Genomic DNA, 12933 nt, shown 5'->3' on the forward strand with positions numbered 1-12933 from the left:
AGCTGCTTGACCCTGTCCTGCACAGATGAGGAGTGGCACTGGGGGAGGGAGAGAGCCTGTTAGGTAGGGACCTCCCCACTCCACCCAAACCGGCTCCAGGGCCCAGGTCCTCCTTTGGGTTGGACAGGAAAAGCCCAGAATCACAGTGTCCTCCTGCAAGGCAGGGCTTCTAACTGGGACAATGGATGTGGGGAGAGGAGACCATGGCCTGCGTGGGAGAAACACCCTCTCTTCGGGGTCACAGATAATGGGGGTTATGGATAGACTCGATTGTACCTCATCTCGGCCCTGGTGATGCTGCTGGATGACCCTGATGGCAGCTTCCTCTGGGGACACGTCCTCCTCTTCCTCCTCAACCTCCAGCCGGACACTGGGGCTCCCTGCACCAGGCAGAGGAGGACAGAGGGTGACTGCTGCTGCTGCCGAGGGGAAGGACGGGGTGCAGTGGAGAGAGAAGGCTTAATGTGCCCCGCTCCTATGTAAGGAACCCCAGGGCAGAAAGGGCCTCACCCTGCCCCTCCCAGAGATGCCCTCAGCCCCATCAGCTTCAGGGCCCCATGGCAGTCAGGCCACCCCAGCAAAATCATCAGAGGTCCGGGAGGCTGGAGTGCCCCCGACTCCGCCAAGAATGCCCTGCACCGGGCATGGCTGTGCCACTCCCACTAGTGTCAGCAGGGCTCACGTGGCTGAGACCTGACGCCTTTCTGAACCAATGGGCACACGGTGTTACTAGCCCACCCCGGTCCCAGTCACTCTCCCTTTCCCTTGGGTCTCCCCTCACCAGTACTGTGGGAGCCTCCAGCCTCAAGGCTCTCACACTCCTCGGAGGTGCTGCTGGCCCCTTGGGAGTAGGTGGAGCTGCTGGTGCTAGAGCAGGGGTTGCCCCATCTCCTGTCCTAGGCAGGGTGGGGACTCTTTAGTGGCCAGGCAGGGGCATGGCTCCTGCTGGGCCCTGGCGCTGGGCTCCTGGCTCCTCTGCTTCCTGGAGAGGAAGCCCCAGAGCTGCCTTGCCCGGCTCCCACCCTGTCCTGGCTCCCTCCTGCAGAGCCGCACCCTGGACCACCTCCATTTTGGCCCCGAAGGTGCCTCAGGGCCTGTCCTGGAAGCTGGCGTTTTCCTCCTCCAGAACGCCAGGCACGTCCACCACTTGGCTTGGCCACAAGCTGCTTCCCCGACAGCGGGGACAGAGGGGCCGCTCTCCTCTTGGGGAAGCCGGTAGCTGCTTCCCAGTGGCTCTGGAGCCTTCTTCCCAGCATCTGCTTCAGCCTCTTCATCCTGGAACCGAGTGGGGAGCAGCCGTGAGTCTGGGGTCAAGGCAGCCTCTCACTAACGGGCCTGTCTGCTCCGCCCCCACCTCTCCTACACTGAGGCAACTCCCCCTGACTGCACGCCCCACCACGGGGCACAGGGACTGCAATCTACACCCGCTGGCAGCAGCTCACAGCACAGGCTGCTCCCAAAGCTCCCCCTCCCCACTGAGGCACTGTGACACAGGGGGAGTCTCATCCTTTCAGAGCAGTGGGGTTTTCAGACTGTTTGGACAAGTAGCTCCCTCCTCCTGCCCAGGCCACATGCCCTCCCTGGCTAGAGAAAGACCAGAACCCGGGAAGGAGTCTGAGTTTGCCCTGGGAACTCGTCCCCAGCTAAACTTCACAAGGTTCCAATCATATGAGGCATGAGTCCCCCTCAATTTCCACTGAGTTCAGTGGGAAAGTGGGTGTTCAGCAGCTGGCAGGGTCTGACCCTCCAGAGACTCCTACAAGGGAAGGGCTGGGAGCCCTATTGCTGGGCTATTTCCACCATGCTGGAGATGGCTCTGGAGAACACCCTGCAAGAAACACGCTGCCCAGGCCCAGATCAAAGGGCTGCAGGGGGCTGTGTTAGTAAATCTAGTCTCACCGGGAGGAGATCCCCCCTCCTCCTCCCACCATTTCTGCCTCTCCCCAAGCAGAACAGAGAAGCTTCTGAGGAAATGCTACCTGCCACTCACTAGGTCTAGATGGCGCAGTGCTGGGTGGCAGATGCTCAGGACTTGGTCTGTTCCTGGCCCTCTTCCTTGCTCTCCCGCACCAAGGTGGGCTGAAAAGGGAGCTGCACAATGCCCTGCCAGCAGGGAGACCAACAGTGGCTGTGAAAACAAAATCATGTTTTATTGCCAAGGGATGGTTAAACTCAGGCTAGCAGCCGGGATCCAGAACTCTGACATACTGCGGGCAGGACGCCTCCCATCTCAAGGTCTCCTAGCACCTCACACACATTCCTGAAGCCTGACAAGCCAAGGGCTGTAGGGGAGGGACTCCAACCCCACTGATAGAAAACTGTGGCCTGGGCAGGGGAAGCCACTGCCTCAGGGTCACACTGGGAGTCAGTGACAGAGCCAGGGATGGAGCCCAGGAGCTCTGTGTCCAGGCCCCTACACTAACCACTAGAGGAACATTCTTTTCCAGAGCTGGCAATTGCAAGCAGGACCCTGTTCCCAGTCTCGCTGGCTCTGAGAGGGAGTGTGACCGGCTGGAGAGACTGAGGCAGAGGATTGGGGGTCAGGACTCCTGGCTTTCAGTGGCCATTTTCCTATTGACTTATGGGACCTTTGGCAAGCCATTCCCCGTCTCTGTGTTTCAGTCCCCAGCAGTAAAATGAGGATCTAATACTTACTCACTATTGTAAAGTGCTGAGATTTACCCAGGAAAAGTCGTTCTGTAAGTGCTATGCAGCACTGGACCCTCATCGGTCAGATCCAAATTCCTAGAGTTTAGATCTGGGCTTTCAGTTCAATCCTGTACAGAGTGAGGAGCCCAGCCCTAGACCTTGGATTGAGGATCAGCCCTTCTTGGGGTGGGAATTGAGCTAGGAGGCTTTTCCGTCCCTCGCCAGGTGGATTAACAATAGAGGGTTTTTAAAATATGAACCGGGTTTTTCAAATTAAACTCACCATGGGTTTTTTCGTTAAAAATAAGCCTGCTTCAAATTCAATTTGAATTTGACAATCTATGTTAAGGCCTAAATTTGTTATCATCTCTTAAAATAATTTCAAGAGAATAGAAAGAAATCCATCTTAAGTAGTACATGTTTACTGCCAAGTTTTAAGGAGAGTCAAACGACTGAAGCATCCGGAACCAGAGTTCATGGAAGTGCTAGAACAGCTTTAGACAGCAGTAGCCCTTCCTGTGAAAGTGCAGAAGGAATAGTTTCTCCCTTTCACTTTATTCATCTAGTTCAGTTCAATGACTAGTTAATGGAATTGAAAAAGAACACTGGGAGTTGACAAAGAAGGCAAACTTGTTTTCTTCCTTCAATCTAGGAATAAATACTAGGTGTGAGGGGATGAGATCTACCCATTGAAAAATCTGGAAGAACATGGTGACCAGAATGTATCAATTCAGTTCACAAACTACAGCTAAAATTTCCTTTCTTTAAGAAATCGGGTATTTTTAAATGCAAAACATTTTTGATGAATGTTTTTTTCTTATGCTTCTCTTTCTGGCTCGGCCACAGCATTGCTGTGTAAACACCTCTTGCTCTTTACCTCAGTTTCACCACCTCTGTTTGGGATAGAGACACTTCTCTAACTCCTAGCAGTAGTGCGATTTGAGTAGGTCATGAGAGTTAGACACCTACAGGGGGTTCTTGGTTTTGAAACAACCATTCATTTTAATCACCTTGATTGTAGGAGAACTACTACATTCACGAGAATCAGAAACTCTCATATTCCATTAAAGAACAGAAGGCAGCAAAATTCATCATATCACCAATTTGTTATGAATTATTTACTCATTCTTAAAAGAGAGTTGGATGCTTTTTTTGTAATGTAGGCCCAGTTCCCACTGCTGAACCAGTACCAATTACACTGGATAATGCTGTAAAACCTATATTTTATTGTCAAATCATGGAAGCCATTCCTCTTCTCCTCTTCTTGTTTTATAAGTTTCAGATCAACAAAATCCTCCCCTTGACAGTCACTGCCCGTGTGGCGCTGCAGGCAGAGTAGCCTGTACAGGCTGCATTGTGACATCAGGGGTAACTCAGCCACGCATCACTGATTTCACTCCAATAAACCTGAGCATAAACCCTAAACCTGCTACCTGTCTTGGTCATCTCTCCCATTGAAACCTGCGGAATCATTTGCTGACTCCTTTTAACCAATGGGGTTGAATTATGAAAATCACCTGCACAGAATTAGCATTGACTGGCTAAGTTAAATCTGATGTCACAGTGCACCTCTACCGGCAGCACCAATTAAATGGGCACAGTGCAGAAACCAAGCTTTGCTGGTGGTTTCTTTTTCTAGTTGTCACCAGAATCAACAAGGTTCTTCCCACTGATGCCTGCCTAGAAATTCCCTGAAATTTTGGAATCAATTGGACGTAGTCTTCAAAAATTATTGCATTACAGACAGACAAAGAAATGCCATCAAATTGAGCATTACGGCTCACTGCACTCAGCCAACAATGACTTTAACTGCCTTTTAACTCAGTAATAACGCCCAGCTCACCCAACCAGCATGGAGACTCTCAGGGACTGGAGGCTGAGCATTCTCAACAGGTGGCCAAAAGACAGCACTAGTCAGGACAGGAGATCACTCTGGTGGAGATCTCCGTCAGCGCACGATTCCAGCCCCACGTCTTTGTGAGGGCCTCCTACAATGACAGCTGGAGAACAGCCCCACCTGCCTCAGGAAGAAGAGCAGCAGAGAGAAATGGAACAAGAGAAGAGAAAAGAAAAGACAAGACAAGAGGAAGGGCGGAAAAGAGAAACAAAAATGGACAAATTTCAAACTCCTTAGTGAGTCAAAGATTCCAAGCTCAGAAAAATCAACTCTGACCATCTAGTCTATATAGAACTTCCCTTAAAGTAATTCCTGTTTGAATTAGAGCGCATATTTTAGAAAAAGAGCGAATCTTGATTTTAAAAATGCTAGTTGTGGAGGATCCATCACAACCCTGGGTGAATTACTTCAGTTCCTGACTGTTAAAAATGTTCGCCTTATTTCCAGTCTGAATTTGTCTAGCTTCAACTCACAGCCATTGGATCTTGTTATACCTTTGTCTGCTCCAGTGAAGAGCCCATTAGCAAATAGTTGTTCTCTTATGCTCATCTTTTAACCTTCTCTTTGTGAAGCTAAATAGATTGAGCTCCTTGAACCGATCTTTATAAGGCATGTTTTCTAATCCTTTAATCTTTCTTGTGGTTCTTCTCTGAACTCTCTCAAATTAATCAGCATCTGTCTCAAATTGTGGACACCAGAACTGGACAAAATATTCCAGTAGTGGTCACAGCAGTGCCCAGTACAGAGATACAGAACCTCTCTACTTCTACCAGAGATTCCGCTATGGATGGGTCCCAGGGTCACATTTGCCCTTTTGGCCAAAGTGTCTCAGTGGGAGCTCATGGTCAGTTGATTATCCACCATGACCCCAAGTCTTTTTCAGAGTTACTATTTCCCATGATAGAGTCCCCCTGGGACAGAGTCCCCCTTTTGTACATATAACCTATATTTTTTGTTCCTAAAGGGAAACTTTACATTTGGACAGACTAAAATGTACGTTATTTGCTTGTGCTCAGGTAACTAAGCAATCGAGATGGCTCCATATGAGTGACATGTCCTCTTCATTATTTACCACTCCCCCGATCTTTCTGTCATTTGCAGATTTTACAGTGATGATTGTATATTTGCTTCCAAGTCACTGATCAAAATTTTAGGTAGCGTACATCCAAGAACCAAACCCTGCAGGACCCTACTAGAAAGACACCCGCTCGATAATGATTCCTTATTTAAAATTACATTTTGAGACCTATTAGGTAGTCCGTTACTCAGGGGCGGAGTCCGAGTTGGGACATTTTTCTGTCAACTTTACTTGTGTTTTCCAAGCCTAGAGCTCGGCTGGTAACGTATGGATCAGGCTGAACAGTTTCCAACCTTCACTGAGAATCTTACCTTCTACACAGGGGATGTCTGCTTTCTGCAATATCAACACAGAAAGCAGAACATGGCCAAAGAAGCTCCTCTTTCACACTTAGGTGCATGTCCACAAATCCTCTCTTGGTCCTCAAGGAGAGACCGCAAGGAGGAGTCTTGCTGCAGCAGGCTACAGGGGTCTCCGAAGTTTCCCCTGCCCTGAACCCCTGTACTGCATGTCTGATATTAAGGGAGCTCTGTGAGGTCACAGCCTCCTCACTGCCTTTGCCCAATAGCCTGAGTTCCTGCCAAAGGCCCTTGTGAAGTCACTGCCACACCTACCTCTCCCTTGCAGGGCTGATGTCTGCCACTGGACAGCCTGGTAGGATGTTTGAGCTGCTCCCCAGATCACCCCACTTGCTCACTATTGATTTTGGGGAGCAAATAGGCTTCCCAGTAAAACAGCAGAGTCTGTTCCTCACCCCACACTGAGTTTTTCATAGATTGTGAGGCCATTAGGTGTCCTAATGAGGCCTCTATTTCACACGCCATGAAATTCCACACTCTTACCTCCATATCAAAACCAATACTGTGTTTTACTAGAACACACATTCCAGAAAGACATCCATCTGTGATGTGAGGCCGTCAAGAAAAACAGAGTCCACCGCTTCCCTTGATAATTTGTTCCACTGGTTAATCTCCCTCACTCCTAGATTAGGACTGGGCATTTGCTCTATTCAAATGTGTTGTTTGAATGGGCTGACTTATCTTCATCATTATTTACCGCAACACCAATCTTTGTGCCACCTGCAGATGTTACCAGCTGTGATGTGATATTGACTTCCAGATGGTTGGTGGAAATGCTGAAGACAGTTAGTGGCTGAGAGCCTGTTCACCCCCCAGGCACCACACACCCACTCCCTCCTGTAGTACAGGAAAAGGGCATCCAGCCCTCCTTTCATATGGTTTAAAAAACACGCTTGGCAGCAGTTTCAACTATGGGGTTATGAACCACGCATGGGGGTCCCCTATTAACAAACACACTTCACATCTAGAGTGTCAACAGGCTGCAGTTCTATGCATCTGAGTTTCCCACCTTCTAAACTGGTATGAGAAACCCACCTTGATTATCTCCATTTAAAATTTGGGAGACTCTATGGCACAGGGAAGTGAAGTGACTTGCTTGTGGTCACACAGTGATTCAATGGAAAAGCCTGGACGAGAACAATGTATTTGTTCTGGTTCACAGACTGGGCCCTGATCTCGTGTATTCCTTGCCTCTTTGTTCTAAATTCAAGTCACAGACTGAGTCCCCCTGGTGGACACTCATTAGACTGCCTCAATCATACCCAACCTCTGGATCCAACTTACAACCAAGCCATGTGGGTCAGGCAATGTCCAGCCACTGCTTCAAGCTGTGGGGCTCCTAAGGCCCTGTCCCAGATACACACTTCTTCTCTGGCTCCCTTCCTGGTGATGTGGGACTTTGCAGTCCAGATGTTCTCGGCCCCAAGGGAAAGGTTTCACAGCCTGTTTTTTAAAGTGATGTGCTCTCTAAGATGAGAAAGCCAATCCTACGCCTGGAGTGCCAGGACACAGACCAAAACCCAATGGCTCTCAGAAGTGTTGAGAATTCAGAGAGGGGACTGAGGTGAGGTATTTATTTTTTGCACAGATGTGTGACTCTCTTGTGCTGTCTAAGAGTAAAGTGTGTGTGTGTTTAAGAAGTTACTTTGCAGAGCCTGGGGTTCCTCCCTTTAACTGCTATGTAGTCCCCAAGGGGCTAAACCGGAAAGGGAAGTGAGCAGAGGTGAAGGGGGAATCTGGAAAAATGTGGAAAGTGGATGGAGAGGTGTGGGACATCTCAGCACTGGTTCAGGGCCCATCTCCTAGACAGACAATCCCAGTTGTCCCCCTCCCATCTCCTCATCTGATCTGTCTCTCCCCCCAGTCCTGGCCTCCTGTGCCAATCTCACTCCCTAGGCTCCTCATCCAATCGCAATAGTCATGAATCTCCAGCCCCAGGTCCTGCTTTCAATCTCTTTGCCAAGCCAGTCCCAGTTCTCCTGAACCCCAGCTCTTCATCAGATCCATCTCCCATTCCCCCTCACTTCCTTCCACCCACCCCACTGCTTCTCACTCCCCGTCTCCTCTCTGGCTGCAAGTCTCCTTGCTCACTCAGACATATTCTCTGCCCTCCCCTCACCTCCAAATGCCAGTTTCTTTCACCTCCTGCCAGCTTCCAGCATCCCTTAGGCTCTTTCTCCCAATCTACTCACCCCTGTCCCCTAGTCTCTGCATTTGAATCTAGCGCTTCCTCCTCTGGGCCCAGCAGGGAGGGGGGCATTGAGAGCACAGGAGAGACAGGCTCTCTGCTCTCAGTTCAGGTACCTGGACTGAGCACAGACCGCAGCAGCTGAGAGCTGCAATTACAGGGAAAGTCCTGCTCAGCCCCAGGCTGGAGCATGCCAGTGCAGACACAATTGTCAGGGCGAATGGAGCTGCTAACGTCAAAGAAGTCTCTATTTTGACTTCTTTGAGGTTAGCAGCTCCATTCTCCCTGACTTTTCAAAGACTTCTCGTTTGGCCAATTTAGGTAGATTTTCAGAGACAGCAAAAGGTGCATCCCTGGTACAAAGGCCACCTCCTTGGGAAATTTCAAGTCCCTGTTTCAAAACCTGGGGGCGCTAGAGCTTTTAAAAGACAACGGCACCTGAAATGTTTAGCGCTGGCTAAGCACTGTCTTCATAAACTCATAGACTTTAAGGCCAGAAAGGACCATCGTGATCTTCCAGTCACCCTCCTGTAACAGACCCATAAGATGTGGCCTAGCCTCGTTCTCAACAACAACTGAATTATTTTGACTGAATGTTTCAGGAAATATTCAGCATCAGGGCAGACACCCAGCATGGGAAATTTCAGCCCAGCCAGTTTCAGTTTGACAATGTTATAAGCAACTGAAAACAAAGGCTTATTGTGGGAAGCACTGGGCAACCTTAATAACAGGCAGCGTTGGCAGCGCCCCCTATAATGTGAGGCACTCACAGCTGGCTGGAGCGAATGGGGTTTCAGTCAGGGCCAGCAAAGGTCAGGATGTCATAAATCGTCCTGATTTGAATTCACACGCCAGAAATCTTCTTTGCAGTGTCCCGCAGCCCCTCCCCTACTTCAAAAACAACTTTTGACATCTAGCTCGGGGGTCTGACCCCACCAGGCGCTTTCTTTGATCCAGTCATGAAGGAGCATCTACGTACAATAACTGATCTTGAAACACAGATTACTTTTCGTTACTTAGGAAAAAATAGGCAGAATGAACTGATTCAAATCCTAGCAAATGCCGTTAAAAAGAAAACTACAGAAGCTGCCCATTCTGCAAAATACTTTTCAATAATACTGGACTGTACTCCAGATGTGAGTCATGTTGAACAAATGACAATGATCATTCGTTTTGTGGATATGGAAAAGTCTGCAGATGAAGATAATATTGAAGTGCTCATAAAGGAACATTTCTTGGGGTTCGTATCACTGAAGGAGATGACTGGTGCATTTATGACAAACTATTCTACAAGAGCTTGAAACAATGTCATTATCTGTTGAAAATTTACGTGGTCAAGGCTATGATAATGGGAGTAATATGAAGGATAAAGACAATGGTGTGCAAAGGAGAATGATGGAAATCAATCCTAGGGCATTTTTCGTTCCTTGCAGTGCGCATTCTCTGAATTTGTTTGTCAATGATGCTGCTAGATGCTGTTTGGAGGCAAGAACTTTCTTTGACCTGGTGCAAGGTGTTTATGTGTTTTTCTCAGGCTCAACACGCCGTTGGGAGATTCTGACTCGCCATGTGAATTCTCTAACTGTGAAACCACTTAGTCAGACAAGATGGGAGAGTTGCATCGATGCTTTGAAGCCTCTTCACTATGAACTTGGAAACATTTATGATGCCCTAATTGAAATTTCTGATGATACTACCTTTACTGGGTCATCTGGCAATATGGCACGTTCAGATGCAGAAGCTCTTGCAAATGGTCTTTCCAAAGTCAAATTTGTGACTTCATTCATTTTGTGGTATAATATCCCTTTCGAGATTAACCTCACTCGTAAGCAGCTTCAGGAAAAGAACTTGAACATACATTCTGCTCTTCAAAAACTGCAGCAAACTCAAAATATTCTGGAGGAATTCATAAGTGATGAAGGGCTCGAAAGAACACTGGTAGATTCTCTCAAGCTTGCTGAAGAAATAGACTTTCCGACAGACTTTGAACCAGAGCCAGTTCGCATTCGGCAAAAGAAACAGCAGTTTTCATATGAATGACAAGACACACCTATTCAGAACCCAAAACAAAGGTTCAAAGTGCATTTCTCTTTGCAGTCCTTGATACTGCTATTCACTCGGTTGATGAAAGATGTCAACAGATGCAGCAGCTAGAGTCAATATTTGGCTTTCTAGATGATATCCACAGCTTGCAAAAGAAAACAGCAAAACAGGTAAGAGAATTTGGTATAAAACTGGAGTCGGCATTGACTCCTGAAAATTCTAAAGACATTGATGCTACAGATTTGTGTAGTGAGCCTGAGACTTTTTCAAGACGACTTAAGAAACATTCCACTCCTGAAGAAGTACTGAAGTTTGTTTGTGAAAACAAACTCTCAGCCAGTTTTCCAAACATTTTTATAGCTCTACGCATTCTTTCAACTTTGGCAGTTTCCGTAGCTAGTGGGAAACGTAGCTTGTCAAAGTTAAAATTGATAAAAACATATCGGCGTTCAACAATGGTGCAAGAGAGACTTGTTGGACTTGCCACAATGTCAATAGAGCATGAACTAGCTGGAAAACTCGATCTAAGAGAACGAGTGACTGAATTTTCAAAACTTAAAGCAAAAAAAGTCATGTTTTAAGAGCACAGAGTGTTTTTTATTCAGAGTGTTTTGTAAATACAGGTTGAAGTTCATTGAAGAGTTTTCTTATTTCTTTCTATATTGGATGTGGTGGTAATGGCAGTTAAAGCAGGATAGTGTAATGGATGATTTTGGATTTGTAATAATAAAAATTATAATTAACATTTTAAATGCATTTTTATTTGAAATCAACTGAAATATCACCTCACTGTCGTGTACAGATCTATTCTGAAAAGTCGTGTCTCTATTTTATTTGATCTCAGAAACATTGGTTGGACAGATGGATGGATGGACAAACCGAATAATTAAGCCTCTGTTTAAAAAAAAAAAGCTTAAAAAACATTAAAAAGAAAAAAGGGGCAAAATGTTTCCCAGTTTACCAAAAACCTCAGCCTAGACCTTCCCTTGCGGTTTGAGCCTGGGGCACTGTCATAAATATAAAGGGAAGGGTAAACCCCTTTAAAATCCCTCCTGGCCAGAGGAATAATCCTCTCACCTGTAAAGGGTTAAGAAGCTAAAGGTAACCTTGCTGGCACCTGACCAAAATGACCAACGAGGAGACAAGATACTTTCACAAGCTGGGAGGAGGGAGAAAAACAAAGGGTCTGTGTCTGTCTGTGTGATGCTTTTGCCGGAGACAGAACAGGAATGGAGTCTTAGAACTTAGTAAGTAATCTAGCTAGGTATGTGTTAGATTATGATTTCTTTAAGTGGCTGAGAAAATAGCTGTGCTGAATAGAATGAATATTCCTATCTGTGTGTCTTTTTTGTAACTTAAGGTTTTGCCTAGAGGGATTCTCTATGTTTGAATCTAATTATCCTGTAAGGTATCTACCATCCTGATTTTACAGAGGTGATTCCTTTACTTCAATTAAAAGTCTTCTTGTAACAAAACTGAAAGCTTTTCTCATTGTTCTAAGATCCAAGGTTTTGGGTCTGTGGTCACCTACGCAAATTGGTGAGGATTTTTATTAAACCTTCCCCAGGAAGTGGGGTGCAAGGGTTGGGAGGATTTGGGGGGGAAAGACGTGTCCAAACTATGTTTTTTCAGGAAGCCAGATAAAGTTTGGTGGTGGCAGTGGAAGTCCAAGGGTAAAATAGTTTGTACCTTGGGGAAGTTTTAACCTAAGCTGGTAAAAGTAAGCTTAGGAGGTTTTCATGCAGGTCCCCACATCTGTACCCTAGAGTTCAGAGTGGGGAAGGAACCTTGACATGGTGGCAGAGTGGTGGGATTAACTTGAAATCATTTTGAGATCAATTTGAGATTTTTTTGAACCAGAAAAACAGATTTTAAAAGGAAATTTTTAAAATCCTTTGTGCTGCTAGAAAGCAGGTCTCCAACTGGCAATAGTTGGATGTGGTTTTTTGTTTTTGTTTTTTTGTTTTGGGGCCAGAGCAGAGACAAAAGGGAATTGTCTTTAGGAGCTGCAGTTTCTCTTCCTAAAGGAAGAGTAGTTAACCTCCTGCAGGGAAATTCACAAGTTTTCACAGACCTAAGAGCAACTAGAGGGGATTTCTACCTATTTGCCTGAAGACAAAAGTGTTAGTTTTGGGGTTTGGGGTTGTTGTTTTTTTTTTTGATTTTTCTGTAGGCTGACAATCACTATCAGAGAATAGGTATCCTATTCCAGCACAGCAAAATTTTACAAGCCAAGTTTTGTTTGTTTTATTTCTAAACGTCGGGTGTAAAGTTAGTTAAAAACAGAGAGGTTAGGATGACAGACTCCATGGCTCAACAAAAGCTGGAATTAGCCAGATTTCAGGCTGATGAAAAACAAAAGGAACATGAAAGACAGATAGAACTCATGCGGATCGAGAAGGATGTACAGGAGGCTGCCCACAGGAGGGAAATGGAGGAAAGGAAGCATGTGGAGGAGGAGAAGGAAAAAGAGAGGAATCATGAACTGGAGATGGAGAAGGTAAAGGCTCAGCAGAATATAGAAACAAACCCTAGCAATCCTTCTCCAGGTACCACTTCCCATCCCAGAAAGATCCCCACCTACAAGGCAGGCGATGATACTGAGGCCTTCTTAGAAAACTTCGAAAGGGCCTGCCTTGGGTGCAGCATCTCTACTGACCAATACATGGTAGAGCTGAGGCTACAGCTCAGTGGACCCTTAGCTGAGGTGGCGGCTGAA

This window comes from Lepidochelys kempii, chromosome 2 (genome assembly GCF_965140285.1).
Source record: "Lepidochelys kempii isolate rLepKem1 chromosome 2, rLepKem1.hap1, whole genome shotgun sequence".
Lineage (NCBI taxonomy): Eukaryota > Metazoa > Chordata > Testudines > Cheloniidae > Lepidochelys > Lepidochelys kempii.